Source organism: Peromyscus maniculatus, chromosome 5 (assembly GCF_049852395.1).
Source record: "Peromyscus maniculatus bairdii isolate BWxNUB_F1_BW_parent chromosome 5, HU_Pman_BW_mat_3.1, whole genome shotgun sequence".
NCBI lineage: Eukaryota > Metazoa > Chordata > Mammalia > Rodentia > Cricetidae > Peromyscus > Peromyscus maniculatus.
In genome coordinates, this window is record NC_134856.1 from 111,999,315 (window position 1) to 112,016,855 (window position 17,541).

At 43.8% G+C, this 17,541-nt stretch overlaps 1 long non-coding RNA gene across 2 annotated transcripts; it reads right to left on the reverse strand.

Moving 5' to 3' along the window:
* Window positions 1-570: 570 nt before the first annotated feature.
* On the reverse strand, window positions 571-2,328 carry LOC121829795 (uncharacterized). 2 transcript variants are annotated; one of them, XR_013051540.1, is made up of 3 exons: window positions 2,196-2,328; window positions 1,453-1,724; window positions 571-888 (listed from the first exon to the last, which is right to left on the reverse strand). It is a non-coding gene; the product is annotated as an uncharacterized LOC121829795 (long non-coding RNA). The 2 variants fall into 2 exon arrangements; XR_006072866.2 differs by having other exon boundaries at window positions 1,453-1,502; window positions 2,196-2,316.
* Window positions 2,329-17,541: the final 15,213 nt, after the last annotated feature.

Here is a 17,541-nt window from a genome sequence, read left to right on the forward strand (position 1 = left end):
TTTACCCTGGAGCAAGACCCTTATCATTTAGGTCCAAAGTCTCAAAACCATCTCCCCTTGCCCCCAGAAAGTATCCTATCTGGTCCTGTTAAATTCTTGTGAAGACCTTTGAGGCAACCAGAGCCTGCCTGAGTCCTCTTGCTCCGGAAAATGGGGGTGGGGTGAAGTTCAATGGTAAAACACCCTCCAAGCCTGTATGAGGTCCTGGGTTCGATTCCCAGCACACATACAACATCTAGGAATTGTCTAAATAGTACTTTCTGAGTGCCAGACACCTTTCTGGGCCGGACCACAGGAGAACAAGGCACTGGGCTTGGCACTCACAGGGAGGAGCTGACTGGGTCATTTCCACGAGATTTTTTCAGCTGCCTTTGTTTGAAACAACAGGCCATCAAGGTCCATTTTATATCTTTGAAAATTCCAATGGGCTCTGCGTTTTACTTCTTGGGGTGCCCCGAAGCTCTCAGGTACAAAGACATTTAAAATGATTTATCATGAAGGAAAAGAAGATGCTTTGGGAAAACATCCCTCAGCCACCCACAGATGACAGAGCTGTATCAGAAAAGTCACTACAGAAGGTGAAGTTTATTGACAGCGTAAGGAAATAATACGGACTGATGCCTCCTTGGCAGGCAGAGCAGTGGGCAGAAAAATCCAGCCACATTGTGCATGAGCTGGGCAGGAGAAGCCGCTGAGTGGGAGAGGGTTTCCAGAAAAAGGAAGCTGGGGGTGCATTGTCGAGCCGTGCCGCAGACAGGCCCTGTGGTCTTGAGCGCCAATCCTGGGCAGATGAAGTTGTTTCATGCCTGGTTTCTAGCTACCCGGTGCTTTTCTTGATCACACTGTGTTCCTCATGACCTCTCCAGAGGGAGGTGCATGGCCTTCTTCCTGTTTTATAGGCACCAGAGAAGGTAACTGTGCGTGTGGTGGCCGTATCTATGATCCTATGGTGAAGGAGGTTGAACCTCAGCTCACGAGGCCCCCCAGTCTCAGGAGCGTTCTCCTTTACATACTAAACTGACTCTTTATTATTCCCTTTACATAATGAAGGGTCAGGAGTTTGGGAGAAGCCCGGTGGTAGACGGTTTACCCAAATATAAGGTCATGGATTTGATCCTCTGCATTGAGGGTGGGGAGCAGGCAAGGAAGTGCCTTTGCCTGTTGTAGGCTCTGCCTTGGGCGCCTAAAATTCCTTAAAAGTATAGGCATACAAGAAGACTGACGAATGGCTGCATAATTAGTCATCAGAAAGTAAGCGAATGCAGTCAAGGGAAAACAACAGGCAACTGGATTCCATGCACCTGGGACTTTGCATCTGTCTTTGGCCAGTTACATGTCACCAGCTGGACGGTAGGAATCTACTGATTGTCACTTGCTGAGTGTCCCCTATGTAGAGGGATTGCCCCCTTCCACATCTCCAATGTTCCCCATGCTCCTGCAGGCTCTAGTTACCTGTCCCATTTCAAAGCAGCCAGGGTGTGTGAATTCCGCTGGGAGTGCCCCTGGGAAGAAGAAAACGGAAGAGCTGAGTTCTGAAGAAAGCCTGGAGACTGCTCATAAAGCCAGTCCTCTTCTCTGGGGAGACCTCACTCTGCTGTGGGCTGGGGAGGCACTACACAGGTCTCCATCAGCAGGGCCTGTGTTGCTGCTCAGGGCACTCTCTCCTTTCCACCAGCCCTGAGTCCTGGCCTTGTCCTGGACAGAAGGACAGTGTGTTTCCAAGCCTGGTCGAGGAGTATAATAAACAGCTCAATGAGGATGTTTTCCTTTGAATTTTGAGAACAGAGCCTTGACTAACTATAGCTCTGTTCTCCTGTGTGTCCCAGTGTGAAACCTGAATCAACAGTTACTTCTCAGAATGCTTCTTTTGGGGGCTAGTGCTGGGGACAGGGGCCACAGTTTAGTAGAGAGGTAAAAAAAAATGTTCCAGATGTTAGAAGGAAGGTGTGTGTGTGTGGGGGGGGGGTAGGCCTAGTGAAGGCAAGTGGGTGCCTGTGACTTGCTCATCGTTGGAGCCCTGGACCACTTGGGAGAGACTTCCGAGATCACGGAAAAAACCCCGAGGGAGCCTCCCTCTGTGGAGAGGAAATCACCAAACTGACCACTGTGTAAACAGCTACATGACACATCGATCTTCAAAATAATATTAAGATCAGTTAAAAAAAGAAGAAGAAAGGGAAAAAGATAGTACATACCAGGAAACCAAGCCATAAATAATGAAAGTATCAGTTACTCCCGAGAGCCCCTGTTTCTAACTGACTTCTGCTGGTGGGGGGAGGGGGCAGTTCTATGTCTCATGGCTTCATCTGAGTAATAACTGCATATAGCAAGACATTTCTTTATTAATGTATAGGACAGGCCAAGCTCTGACTGAAATCCCTTGAAGCTGGCTTAACAGTTTTGTCTTTTATCCTTTGCTCCTAGGGAAGCCTGATCTCGCTCCCTCAGGTATCTGTGGATCTCCCAGAAGCTGGGGATCTCCTGAGTGACTGCCCTAAAGACTCCCCGTGGTTGCATTTCCAAGTATGGAAAATATACATCTTGTCTGAATCCCATAGCCCAAAACCTTTATCCAAAATTTGACGTGTTTTGCAACATAGTGTAGGGCATGAACTCTCTCTCCTCCACCCGAGTGATCAGTCAGAGGATACCTCACACATGTCCTTCCTCTTTCCCACTACCCATCTCTAGAGGTCTAGATGTCACCCTCCTGCGCAGACTCCACCCTTCCCTCCCCCTTCAGACCCACTCATTTCCTTCTTCTTTTTGTCTTAAATATTTTAATTTCTAAAGATTTATTTTTTTAAGTATATGAATATTTTGCCTACATGCATGTCTGTGCACCGTGTGTGTGTGTGTGTGTGTGTGTGTGTGTGTGTGTGTGTGTGTGTGTGTGTGTGTGCCTGGTACCTGCAAAGGCCAGAAAAGAATGTCAGATATCCTGGAACTGAAGTTACATATGATTGTAAGCTCTTATGTGGATGCTGGGAGCTTAACCCAGGTCCTTTGCGAGAGCAAAAAGTGCTCTTAATTGCTGAGCCATCTTTCCAGCTCCAGCTTATTTCCCTCTCGACTGCACATTCTTGCTTGGCCCCAGTTCCAGGCCCTACTCAACTCAGCTCTCCTTCTCGCCAGAATCCCAGAGGTTCCCCTACCATCATGAATGGCTTTGGCCCTAAGCAACTTAGGGAAACTGGTAAATCCTTTGTGATAGTCCATGTTCCCTTTCCCTCTTACTCACTAGCTTCTGCCCTTGTATGGAGGGAGAGCAGAGCTGTTGTCATTGGCGATGGCATCAGCTGCACCCGTTCTCCAGAATTCATAGTAGAAAAAGCAGAGCTCATTTTAAACTCAGCAAAGGCTTTTCCATGTTTCTTAAGTGAAAATGGAGACGAATACTGTTGTGACATAAGCCTAAGTAAGACTTGCTTCACTGTGTTTACCATTCTGTCTCCACCGCCACAGCCCCTCCCTCCCTGCTTAACCTCCTCCAGCCCACCTCAACACTGCTCCCCATCCCTCTTCTGTTCTTCCTCCTGAACCCACTCTGCTCCCTCCCAGACTAGGCAGGCTGGCCTCCCATGCCAGGGTGTTAGTTTCTATGTACTCTTCGCTAAATTATTGTGTGTGTTATTTCCTGGCATTCGAATAGATTTCTTGGGACTGTACCTGTTGTTCTGGAGCTCTGCATCACTGTACACTGACAGAAGATGTCAGAATCATTTGATTCTACTTCATCCCAGGGCTCCAAGCATGGACACCAGTAGTGAGAAAGGCCCAGCAGTGTGTCCACAGTAGCGTGAATGTATGTGACATCACTGAACTCAAAGAGGGCGGAGGAAAATTGTCAAAAATAATTAATCCTAAGTGGTCAAGATGGCAAATTTTATGTTATGCATATTTTACTATTTTTTAAAATGAGTCTCAAGGTTAAGAACTTATCTAATGATGATACTTGATGTTCTCATAGGTTTTTTTTTTTTCCTTTAAAATGCCAAGTGTTCACCAGGCATGGTGGCCAGGGCAATGTATAAATAAATAACCAATTTCAAAGAAATATATTTTTTGTGTCTACATAATTTTTTGTGTGATATTTACTGCAAGACAAGTAAGTTTTACTTAATATAATTCATCTGGTTTCTATAATATCAGTTATTAATTTATTTGCTTTGCAAATATGAACTCAGGTGACATAAATATTTTATCACTAATACCAAGGGAACTTTAAAAAAGCTTCATGAATCAGACGTAAGAATCTGTACGTGTATGTATGCACATGTATGCACGCATATAGAGAGCACACAGCATAGTCATTCAGTATGTTTCTCAGATGAAGTGTTCCTTTTCTATGTAGACAAGAGCATACACTTACAGGAAAAAATGTCTTCTTTTGGCTTGAAGTGTGACTCAGTGGCAGAGCGTGTGCCTAGAAATTTCCTAGGTTTCTTCCCCAAATCACCAAATGACTTCTGTGGTAAATTTGGCACTGACTAAAACAAGATACTCTCATCATTCATTTTAAAGTTACCCCTCCAAGCCAGTGGTTCTCAGCCCTTTAATACAGCTCCTCATGGCGTGGTGATCCCCAACCATATATCTATTTCATTGCTGCTTCACAGCTGGAATTTTGGTGCTGTCAGGAATTGTAATGTAAATATCTGATATGTAGGATATCTGATATGCGACCCCTGTGAAAGGGTCATTTGACCCCCAAAGGGGTCACAACCCAGAAGTTGAGACCCACTGCTATATGCTGAGCACGGTGGCAGCTGGACACAGCAGCAGAACCTGAACTGCAGGGGTTCAAGAGGCTGAGGTGGGAAAACCACTTGTGGCCAGAGTCCAGCTTGGGAAACATCGTGAGGCCTGTCTTAAAACAAGCAAATGGTGAAGGGATTTGAGCACACATTTCTTTAACTGTGTGATGTTCTAGCTCAGATTATCCACCAATATCTGCTTGAATAAAGGTATCTTCAACGATGAAAAGCAGCTTCTGGTATAGAAAAAGACAGCACAGGCAAGCATCCTGTCTGTCTAGCACACAAGCCACTCAGCCTCTCTGAGGCAGAGCCTTAAGTCTGGGATGACACTTTGGAGGCTTTCATATTTGTTTATGTGCTGTGGGAATGTCTTTTTGTACGCTGTGAATATGTGTTGCTCTGATTGGTTGATAAATGAAGCTGCACTGGCCTATGGCAAGGGAGCTTAGAGGCAGGCAGGAAATCCAAGCAGATATACGGAGAGAAGAAAGGAGAGAAGGGAGAGATTCCTAGTCACCACCAAAGGAGCAGCAAGATGCCAGCAGACCAGAATGCCACAGCCATGTGGCAAAACGTACATCAATAGAAATGGGTTAAAAATTTAAGATGAAAGAGCTAGCAAGAAGCCTGCCATAGGCCATACAGTTTGTAAACAATATTCAGCCTCTGAGTGATTCTTTTATAAGTGTCTGCAGGACCACAGGGCTAGGTGGGACCACGGCTGGGCAGAAAAGGAGAAACTTAACACTACATTTTTGGACCTATAATAGTTATTTGTGCTAGATGTATCTTTTTTTCTTTTTCTTTTCTTTTTGAGGCAGGGTTTCTCTGTGTAGCCCTGGCTGTCCTGGAACGCGCTCTGTAGACCAGGATGGCCTCAAACTTACAGAGATCCACTTGCTTCTGCTTCCCGAGTACTGGGATTAGAGGCATGTGGCACCACCACCTGGCAATGCATCTTTTTCTAGTGAAGTAAGCTGTCCAACAGCAACTGGTAAAATGAGTCAAAAATCAACATCTTCCATGGTTCTCGTGCAAACACCCTGAGTGGCAGCGAACCCCAAGGTTTGACACTTCTGACAAGACACTCCCTTTTGTGCTACCAGTGTGAAGGTCAACCTCAGTGCCATTGTGGGCACAGTGGTTACCTCTGTAGCTCTCAAGTACTGTTTAGATGCAGGAGCTAGGAAGCCTAGGAGCTTGGGGAAGAGTGATGGGGAGGGATTCTGCTCTGGGCCAGAGCCTGGGGAGAAGAACACAGGGATACCCATGGCAGGACCAGGTAGTTGAACTTAAATCAGAGTCAAAGCTCATGTCCTCTTTTCACATTTTCTTCTGTGCCTGCCATAATTAAGGCATGTTTAGCAACATGGGACCAGTTTCAACTGTGCTGACGGAGCAAAGAGAAATCTTGGGCTCTCACCAGGGGGCAACATGGAAGAGACAACAGGCCAGGGAAGAGGAAGCCAGTCTGGCAGCCAGGGCAGAGAAGAAATAGAATCACCAGGTGGACATGAGAAAGATGCTGCAGGCCTGGTGGGGAGGATCTTGAAAGGCTCAGAAGGGAAGACAACTCGTTTTTAAGAATTTTAAGGGTTCAAGATAAACAGCAGTGGTATGCCTTTAGGCAGTAGCATTCGGTCTAAAGGTCAAGTTCTCTCTCTCTCTCTCTCTCTCTCTCTCTATCTATCTATCTATCTATCTATCTGTGTGTGTGTGTGTGTGTGTGCGTGCGTGCGTGCGTGCGTGCGTGCGTGCGTGCGTGTGTGTGTGTGTGTGTGTGTGTGTGTGTGATGAAAACAGCATTTGATGCCAAGGGGATTGTATGAGATTGTGTTTTATAGAGCTATACAGTGCTGATATGTGGGAAGGTCTCAGGAGATGTCAACTCTTACCGTGGTCAACAGGGAAGGCATGGATCAGGCAAAAAAGATAGGTCAAGCAGAGGTATCCATAGCAATCAAGGCTATTTGAAGTGTGGAAGATCAGAAAGCAACCTCACGGCTGGACTTTGCCTTCTCGGTCGGCCTGTGACAGCGTGTTTAGCACACCCTGTGGTCTCTTGGGTGGTTGTTTCTCCACTAATAAGAGAACACAGTGAACTGCAAAGATTACTCAGTGATGAGAATAGAAAGTGATTGTGTCAGCCAGCTCCTCAGCTAGCAAAATACCTGAGATGATAAACATAATAAAGGAAGAGGCTTGTTTTTGCTCAGAGGTTTTGGCATGTGGCCACTTGGTCCTTTGATGCTGGGCCTTTGGCAGCACAGTACATTATGGAGGAGGGAGTGGTGGAGGAGGCCTGTTCATCTTGTGGCATCCAGGAAGCAGAGAGGAAGGAGCTGGGTGTCCTTCTGAGGACATGCCTCCAATGACCTGACTTCCTCTCAATAGGCTTATGACACCCCCTGGAGGTTCTACCACTTTCCAATAGAGCTAGGTGCCAAACCTTTCACACATGGACTTGGAGGGAAACATCCAGAGCACAGAAGTGGTGATCATTGTCCAGTCCACTGTGGCCAGAAGTGTGGAAGGGGCCTTTGCTTACCAACCCTGTGTGGGTTTCAGGACATTGTTATGAACTTCCGTCATGGTCATAGGCAGGTATATGGTTTCTGTAGTGACTCGTGGAACTGCCTGTGATCTCGTTACAGCCTTCCTATGCAATGGGCTCCCATTCCCCAAGGGCTAAACAACAATAAAAGTTAAAATCACTAGTTATTATTCATGTCCTGGGTGTAAAGTACCTACTAAACCTGTATTACCTTGTTATGAGATTGACATCATCAACATAGCCCAAGAAAGTATTTAGAAAACGGGAACTGTGTTAGTTTAGGAAAATGGCAGTATTTGGTTCTCCTCTGGGGTCTGTGCACCTTCCAAACACTGGTAGTCTGGTAGGTTCACAGTACTGGGCACAAATACCTGCCTATTGAGTGGGCCTTAAGTCTGATTAAGCAGCTCTTGGTTACCCCCAAGATAGAAGTGTCACAATTGCACCATGGGAGATATCTTTCTAGGCTTGTTATTAATGTGGTTCATAGGCATCACAGATAGATAGGACTCCTGGTGGTTTTTCTTCCTTGGCAGTTTGCATAACACCTTCTGATACTCTGAGAGTGAGTCCTCAGGTAGGTTTCCAGGTCAGCTCCAGCTCAGTTCCTCCAAGCCTCTTTTCCAAAGTATGGGGTGTCTTCAGCAATAGGGTCTTGAAGTTCTGGGAGACAACCAAGGGCAATGGCATAGTCTATTATTACTTGGGGAGTCTATTCCCCTCACCAAGAAATTGAAAGGAGGTTTCTCATGCCTGGCACTGGTTTTGTTTTTGTTTTTTGTTATTGTTACATAGTCTATGACTCTTGGGGAAAGCATTGTGACTCTATTATATGTATATGTGTGTATGTATATAAGTATACACACGCATATGATATATAAACATAATGTATATGTGTTTTAAAGTTTATAAATTGGTATGTTTTTCTTATGGTTTTTTCAAACAAACAGTGTTGTTTATTGCTCTTTTCTTCTCCCTGTGCATTACTGTAGTTTGAGTAAGAATGGCCCCCATAGACTCATATATTTGAAGGCTTGGTCACCAGGGAGTGGAACTCTTTGATAGGATTTGTAGGATTAGGAGATATGGCCTTGTTGGAGAAGGTGTGGCCTTTTTGGAGAAAGTGTGCCACAAGGGGTGGGCTTTGAGGTTTAAAAAGTCCATGCCAAGCCAAACCTCATCTCTCTTTCTACAACCTGCAAATCAGGATGTAGCTCTCAGCTACGGCTCCAGGGCCATGAGTGTCATCCTCCCTGCCATGATGATGGAGTAAGCCTCTGAAACTGTAAGCCAGCCCCCCGTTAAATTTTTTTTTTTTGAGTTGCCAGGTCATCGGTGTCTTTTCATGTCAATAGAACAATAACTAAGGCAGTTGCCCTTCCTCCCTTCCCTTGGCTCAGTTTCCCCTTCATAACACCTGTGTCCAACTATCTTCCTCTCTAAAGCCCCTTCTCGTCTCCCCAAATGGTTCCTTTTTTACTTTCCTGGATTTTGTGGTTATTCCACGTTATAGACTCTCATAATTCAGACTTAGGATATACAAATAAGAAATAACATGAGACATTTGTTTTTCTTGGTCTGGGTTACCTCATTGAATATATTTTCTAATTTCATCATTTACTTTCAAATTTTTCCTTACAGTTGAATAGCATTCTATTGTGTATATGTACCACATTATCATTATCCATTCTTTAGTGGAAAAACATGTGGGTTGTGAACAGAATGGTAATGAACATGGCCAAGCAAGGATCAGTGGAGTAGGATGTAGCATCTTTTGGGTATAAGCCAAGGAGTTGTACAGCTGGGTAGGTTTAATTTGCATTTTTTTACTTGGTAAGAGTGTTGAACATTTTTAAAGATATTTTCTGAACATTTTTATTTCTTCTTTTGAGAACTCTTTATTCAGATCCATAGCTCATTTTTAATTGGGTCATTTGTTTTCTTGGTCCTTTGGCTTTGGATTCTTCGAATATTCTGGATAGTAATCTTCTATCATATGTATGTCTGGCAGTGACTTTCCCACACTGTAGGCTTCCTTTCACTAAGGTAATTTCTTCCTTTGCTGTTCAGAAGGTTTTGAATTTTATAAAGTTTCGTTTGTCAATTGTTGGTCTTAATTCTTGAACAAATGGAGACCTATTCAGAAAGTCCTTTCCTAAACCTGTAGCTGGGCACTGCCCATGTTTTCATCAAGTAATTTCAGGTTTCACGTTGAGGTATTTGACCCACTTACAGTTAGTTTTTGTGTAGAATGAAATATATGGGTCTTAGTAAGCACTCTTATATGTTGATATTAGCTTTTAAGCCTTTAGTGGGCATGGCTCAGTCCATATGATCGTAGACGTTAGATAAGGGGTGGGGGAGTGGAGGTTCTCCCAAGAAAGGGAGAAGTAGAATATATAGTTATGGAGAGGCATGGGAAACTGGGACAGGAGGATTAAATAGGGACGGGGAGGAAAAGCGGGTAAAGGGCAGAATATGGGGAAGAACAACTAACAGTAAGGGCAATTTGAGGAACCATATGGAGACCTTCTGTTGTAGAATATTATTTTAAGGTGTAGTACTTTTGTTTATGTTGCATTTGTTTAACTGTGAAGCTGTGTTACTGTGCCTGTCTAAAACACCTGATGGTTTAATAAAGAGCTAAACAGCCAATAGCAAGGGAGGAAAAAGGATTGGTGGGGCCGGCAGGCAGAGAGAATAAATAGAAGGAGAAATCTGGGAGAAAAAGAAGATCAAGGGACAAGAGAGGAAGGAGGAGGACTTCAGGGGCCAGCCACCTAGCCACACAGTCACACAGCCAGCCACGGAGTAAGAGTGAAAGTAAGATATACAGAAACAAGAGAAAGAAAAAAAACCTAGAGGCAAAATGTAAAGGGCATAATTTAAGTTAAGAAAAGCTGGCTAGAAACAAGCCAAGCTAAGGCTGAGGATTTATAAGTAATAATAAGCCTCTGTGTGATTTATTTGGGAGCTGGGTGGTGGGGCCCCCAAAAAGCAAAAGAGTAAAAACCAACCAACAACAACCTACTACTATAGAAGCTTCTTAAAATGTACACATATTTTAAAGTAATCCAGATGGAGTCACCCAATAACAGGGGAGACAATGTCCCCACCAGACACCTTTCATTAGCAAGTGAGACAAGTAATTGTGTTGTTGGCCAAAGGGGCCTGGTGGAAACCCCCCAAACAACTGAGACATCATCAGAGACGCTTCCTCTTGCAGTAGATAGAAACTAACACAGAGACCCACAACTAGACAATGTGAGAGACTTTTTAGAACATTTAGTCCTGAATGGAAAGTCTTCATCAAACCCTTCCCCTCAGAGCTCATGAAGCTATGAAGAAGAGGATGCAGAAACATTCTAAGAGCCCGAGGGGATGGATGGCACCAAAGAAACAGTGTCTTCCAGACACAACAGAACTCACAGTAACACACATATGAACTCACGTATGAACTCACAGTGACTGTAACAGCATGCATAAGGCCTTCACAGGTACCAGCATTGACAGAGGGGGTAAATATGAGCTCCCCCATCCCTAACCAAGGAGCTATCTCCAACTGAAAACTACTTGCAAAGCAAAAATTAGTTTTCTCCAGTGGGTTTTGCTGGGTATATAAATTATACTCAAGGCTGTATGCTTAGCATTAGAGAACTAACACAAAACAAACTCAATGGTGTTTTTGTAGTTTTTTTTTTTTTTGCCTTATAATGTTTTATTTGGACATTGTTATCTTACTGGCCTTTTGTTTATGTATTATGGTTAGACTTTTGTGTTTTTGTAGGTTTTTGTTTTTAAAAAGCTTTTTTTTCTTTTCTTTTTTTAAATTTTATTTTATAATTTAATTTTACATATCAGCCACAGATTCCCTTGTTCTCCCCCTCCCGCACCCCTCTTCCCTCCAGCCACTCCTCATTCCCATCTCCTTCATGGCAATGACTCCCCTGAGAATTGAGTTCAACTTGGTAGATTCAGTCCAGGCAGGTCCAGTCCCCTCCTCCCAGGCTGAGCTAAGTGTCCCTGTATAAGCCCCTGGTTTCAAACAGCCAACTCATGCACTGAGTACAGGACCCGGTCCCACTGCCTGGATGCCTCCCAAACAGATCAAGCTAATCAACTGTCTCACTTATCCAGAGGGCCTGATCCAGTTGGGGGCTCCTCAGCTATTGGTTCATAGTTCATGTGTTTCCATTCATTTGGCTATTTGTTCCTGTGCTTTTTCCAATCTTGGTCTCAACAATTCTCGCTCATACAAACCCTCCTCTTTCTTGCCAGTTGGATTCCTGGAGCTCCACCTGGGGCCTGGCCATGGATCTCTGCATCCGTTCCCTCAGTCATTGGATGAGGTTTCTAGCACGACAATTAGGGTGTTTGGCCATCCTATCACCAGAGTAGGTCAGTTCAGGCTGTCTCTCGACTGTTGCCAGTAGTCTATTGTGGAGGTATCTTTGTGGATTTCTGTGGACCTTTCTAGCACTTTGCTTCTTCCTATTCTCATGTGGTCTTCATTTATCATGGTCTCTTATTCCTTGTTCTCCCTCTCTGTTCTTGATCCAGCTGGGATCTCCCGCTCCCCTAAGCTCTCTTTCCCTTGACCCTTGCCCTTCAATACTCCCACTCATGTCCAGGTTGTTCATGTAGATCTCATCCATTTCTCTGTCATTGGGCGATCCCTATGTCTTTCTTGGGGTCCTGTTTTCTAGGTAGCCTCCCTGGAGTTGTGAGTAGCAGTCTAGTCATCTTTGTTTTACATCTAGTATCCTCCTCTGAGCGAATACATACCATGTTTGTCTTTCTGAGTCTGGGTTACCTCACTCAGGATGATTTTTTCTAGATCCATCCATTTGCCTGCAAACTTCATGATGTCATTGTTTTTCTCTGCTGGGTAATATTCCATTGTGTATATGTGCCACATTTTATTTATCCATTCTTCAGTTGAAGGGCATCTAAGCTGTTTCCAGGTTCTGGCTATTACAAACAATGCTGATATGAACATAGCTGAGCAAGTGCCCTTGTGGTATGATTGAGCATTCCTTGGGTATATGCCCAAGAGTGGTATAGCTAGATCTTGGGGAGATTGATTCCCAATTTTCTAAGAAAGCGCCATATTGATTTCCAAAGTTGTTGTACAAGCTTGCATTCCCACCAGTAGTGGAGGAGAGTTCCCCTAGCTCCACATCCTCTCCAGCATTTAAAAAGCTTTTAATTCTAATTTGTTTGTTTTATTTGCGTGTTTGTTTTCTAATGAGAAAGAGAGCAGGTGGTAGTGTCACATGCCTTTAATCCCAGCATTTGGGTGGCAGAGACAGGCGGATCTCTGAATTTGAGGCCAGCCTGGTCTACAGCATGAGTTACAGTATAACCAGGGCTACACAGAGAAACCCTGTCTTGAAAAACTAAGAGAGAGAGAGAGAGAGAGAGAGAGAGAGAGAGAGAGAGAGAGAGAGAAGAAAGTGTGTAGTTGAGTGTGAGGGAAGTGGGGAGGATCTGTATAAATTTTAAATTAAGAAAAGAAAGCTACAGATACAATTTAATTCTTCTAAATGTGACATTGTTTTCTCAGAACCATTTATTGTAGATGTCTTTTCTCCAGTGTATATTTTTGGCATTTCTGTCAAATGGGATGGTTGTAAATACATGCACTCATGTTTGGGTCTTCTACATTGTTCCCTTGATTTACATGTTTTTTTGTTTTTGTTTTTTTTTTCTGTTCTGGGACTGTGGTGGTTTGAATGTAATTGGCCTCCATAATCTTGTAGGAAGTTGTACTATTAAGAGGTGAGGCTTTGTTGGGGTGGGACGGCCTTGTTAGAGGAAGTGTGTCACTGTGGGGATAGGCTTTGAGGTTTCCTATGCTTAGGATACCGCCCAGTGTCTCAGACCATTTTCTGCTATTTGCAAATGGTAGGACTTTTAGCTACTTGGACAACGCTATGTCTGCCTGCATGCCACCACGATCCCAGTCATGATGATAATGAACTGAACCTCTGAAACTGTAAGCTGCCACCTCAATTAAATGTTTCCTTTATAAGAGTGTCTCTTCACAGCAATCGAAACCCTAACTAAAACAGAGAGCATGTTGTTTTTATTATTATAACTCTGTGATGGAGCATGAAATCTGAAATAGTAATCCCTCTAGCATTTTTTTTTTGCACAGAATTGCTTTGGCTATCTGGGATCTTTTCTGGTTTCATATGAATTTTAGGATTTTTATCATAGTTTATGAAGAATGTCATGGGAATTTTGGTTGGGATCTCATTGAATCTAAATATGCATTTGAATTCTACAAAATTGCTTTTGGTAGAATGGTCATTTTAACAATGTTAATTCTACCAATCCATGAACAGGGTGTTCCTTCCACCTTCTAGAGGCTCCCTCAGTCTCTTGTTTTCCAGGGATTTAAAGTTCTCAATGTAGATGTCATTCACCTCCAAAGTCCAAATTCTTAACTATTGGACTGTGCAATTTGTGCAATCCTAGCCATATAGTTTGGGTTTAGGAGCAATACTGTAGTTAATAGATTAATTAAATGCCTATTGGGTATGATTTAAAAGGTACCGAATGGATATGTGTTTCAAACAAGCAAACACCAGCTGAAATACCACTCAAATTTCCAGAAGTTCTTACATATTTTTCAGAACAACACTTTAGGATTTGTGGAAATGTTTTCTTCTTGAACAAGGAATAGTATGCATTAAACAAACACTGCATGCCAGGTAATTCTTCTCCCTGCTTGCTGAGCACCATCCTGGAGAGCCTGTGTTATAGGGTGCACCTGCATTCTTTCTGCTCCTCTCTCCCCTGAGCTTAACACTCAGTAGTCATGAATTTGGCATTCTCTCCCCACAGCTACACTATGGTGGGGGCAACCTCAACACAGGTTCATTTCCTTTTATCCTAGAGAACTGGTCTTCAGCCTTCCCTATTTCACCCTGTGTTCATACCATTTTTCCCCATTGTTAAGTCTGGAAAACTCAATTATGTTGTATTTTCCTGCCAACTTCTCTCTCTATGGCCAACCAATGAAGTCCTATGGTTTCTACCTTGGGAATGTCCCTCAAAGCAGCTTTCCCCCTCTTGGTTTCCACTCTCTTGGTTTAACCTTGTCCTGGTGTTCACTGCATTACTGTCATTAACCACTATTCCTGTCCCCACCACCTGTCAGGTCTGCCAGTGTCTCCCCATCTCTGCCATGCCCTCTGCACACTGCTACAGCTCCAACCTCACCCTGCCCATGTATGTGGCCTGACATGTACGTACTATAGCAGGGTACTTATCTAGTGCTATGTGATATTTTGATTGTGTTCTGACAAATAAAGCTTGCTTGGAGTCAGAGGGCAAAGCCAGCCACTAGCTGACCAAAATTAACCATAGAGGTTTGGAGGACTGCAGGCAGAAAGGAGACAGGAAGTAGTAAGCAGGGCCGAGAGAGGATTTCGGCCCTTTTGGATGGAGGAACGGTAGAGGTAGGAAGCAACTGGTGACTACTCCCGGCTTCTCTGATCTTTCAGGTTCTTTCCCCGATATCTGGCTCCCATTTTTTAATAAAGATTAATTAGATTAATGCTTCATCCCACCCATCAGCATTCCCAACCAGATGTGCCTTCCCACATGAGCCCTAAATCTTCCCAATCCTCTGGGGACCCCAACACTTAGCTCCTTCAAGGTGTTTTTCTTCCTTAATTTTTTATCTTCAGGACATTGTGTCTGAGGTACCCTTTCACCAGGACCCTTTCATCTGGACAGATCTGTACCAGAGTGAGGAGCAGGCTTAGTATAGGACCGGAAGCCTGCATCTAAACCCTCTACTTAGCATCTTTAAGATGAGGATAGAATTCAAGGATTGGTGGTGATCTGGTACAATGGAAATTAAGCTAGCTAGGAAGACAGACAGACATGTCTGAATTTCAGATATGCCTATTGCCAGCTCTATGTACATGGTCAAATTATTTGATTTCATAATTTTATTTCCTTACCTGTTAGAAATTAACATCTCCTCTGAAAGGCTGTTGCAAGTATTAGAATTCACAAGCCTGAAACCATTCATTACTGGGTCTTTTAATAGTGTTTCCTGTTCTACAAAGCACCACATCACTTGCTGTGATAATCTTAGTACTCTTTGTCCCTTGAAGAACTTGAAGGTATTCTCCATGTGTTTTAAGGTTATCTTCTCTTACATATAGTTGCAAGCTCCATGACCAGGGAGTATTCTGACCATATCTTTCTTACAGAATCTAGCATTCTTTCCACCACAGAGAAACTTCTCAGAGAATAGTGGGTTTAGTTAAAGAAAACAACAAGAGTCTCTGAAACACAGCATGCAACAAAGAAAGGATGTCCTTTAAGGCCTTGCCAGGAGAGTCCTCAGAAGCTATGGTGGCAACAGAACAGGTTCCTGATGGATACAGCTTAGTGGATAACCAAGAATTCTCAGAATCTGCCAACTTCATAATGGGCCTGCAGGGAGTAGATGATGAGGGTCTCTGTGTTGCGTATACTTTGGTGTCTTCAAAGGACCAAGCCTGCATGCTCAAGTTCAACTTCAGCTTCTGCCTTTCACTATACCTCTGAGCCCAGATCACTCATCCATGAGGCCAAATAAGAACAATATTACTAACTCCCCGGGGTTCTTGAGATTAACTCTGTGAAGTGCCAAAATAGCTTCATGGTTTCATATTTATGATGAAGAGAGGGAAGGAGTAAGTTTTCTAATTCCATAGAAAACCCCTCCATGTGGCACCATCTTTTGGTTATAGGAAACCCCCCTCAAGTCCCTGCTCTCCTGTGGGCTGTTGCTGCAGATACAAATTCCTGGAAGCAGCACTCTAAATCCTACGTTATAACCACCTGCATTCAAGTCCCTGGGGGGCTGGAGGGAGACCACTGTGGGTCAGTGGCTACCATCCATGCAGCTTAACAGCCTAATAAAAGCTAGTAAATCTCACAGCAGTCATATCATCGTTCCAGTGAAGGGAAGAAGGCAGTCTCAAATCCAGGACTGTCAGACCCCAAAACTCATTCTTTCTCTCCTTGAGGGCTTGTTGACTCAAGGGAAACTTTTTTTAAGCCTGCAGTTTAATTCTAGCCTTTGGAGGAGAAATGAATTAATAGATTAAGGTAAGAACTATCTTATGCTCAGAATGACCAAAATTAAACCAAAGAAGAGTCCAAGTCTCCCGATGGACTTCCTCCTCTTTCTCCTGCCATTCCTCTCAGTGGATAGTATCCATCCCCTGCCCTTTTATCTCCTTCTGGAAAAGAGGCATGGAGAAAAGAAAGGATTAAAGTTGGCCTTGCATCCATCCCTTGGGCACCACGTTTTGGATAAAGAGGAGAAATGGTCAGTGAGGAATTTTACTTTCCAAGCGAGGCTTGAATGGCATTGCAGAAAACAGACCTACTGGTGCTAAGGGAACTGCAATGATGCTCTAAAAGCTTCACGCACAGGGAGCATCCATGCTGCTTTAGAGCAGGGAATTTACTCTTACAAGGGAAGGCCCTGTTGGCACTAGCATACGTGGTAAAGTGAACGTTCAAGATCCGCCCCTTCGGAGAGTCTATAAAGATTCAAAGGCAAGATGAGGGAGATGGTTCAGTTGATAAAGTAACAGTCCTGCAAGCATAAGGACATGAGTTCAGATTCCCAGCACTCAACTAAAAGCCAGGAAATGTTGGCACACATCTGCAACCCCAGGGTTGCAGGAACAGAGACAGGTGGATTCCTGAAGCTCCTTGCTCAGCTAGCCTAGCCAACCAATAACATACAGGTTCAACATGAGACCCTGTCTCGGAAAATAAGGTGAAGAGCAATCAAGAAAGACACCCAGTGTAGATGCCTGGCATCCACATGCATATGTACTGATATTTGCATGTCTACACATGAGCATGTATACACACCACATACAGAAAGAGAAACAGAAGTGTCCAGAGTAGAAAGTGTGTTGTTATACATTAATTTTGCCTCTGAGGTCAGCAGACCTATAGCAAGAGGCAGAGTTAATGTGTAACACTAACTTTCAGGATCTGAGGAGCTTAAGTTTCTTACTGCAGCATCTGGTACATTGTTATGGGTTTATTCTAGAAGAAAGGACCAGATGGAAGAAATGAGGACTTTTGCTGCTTATTAGGGTTTCACAAAATAGAATATTAGAATTGGATGCAGCACTTGATGGTCTAACAGAGGACCTGGGTTGGGCTCTCAGTGGCCACACAGCAACTAACAAT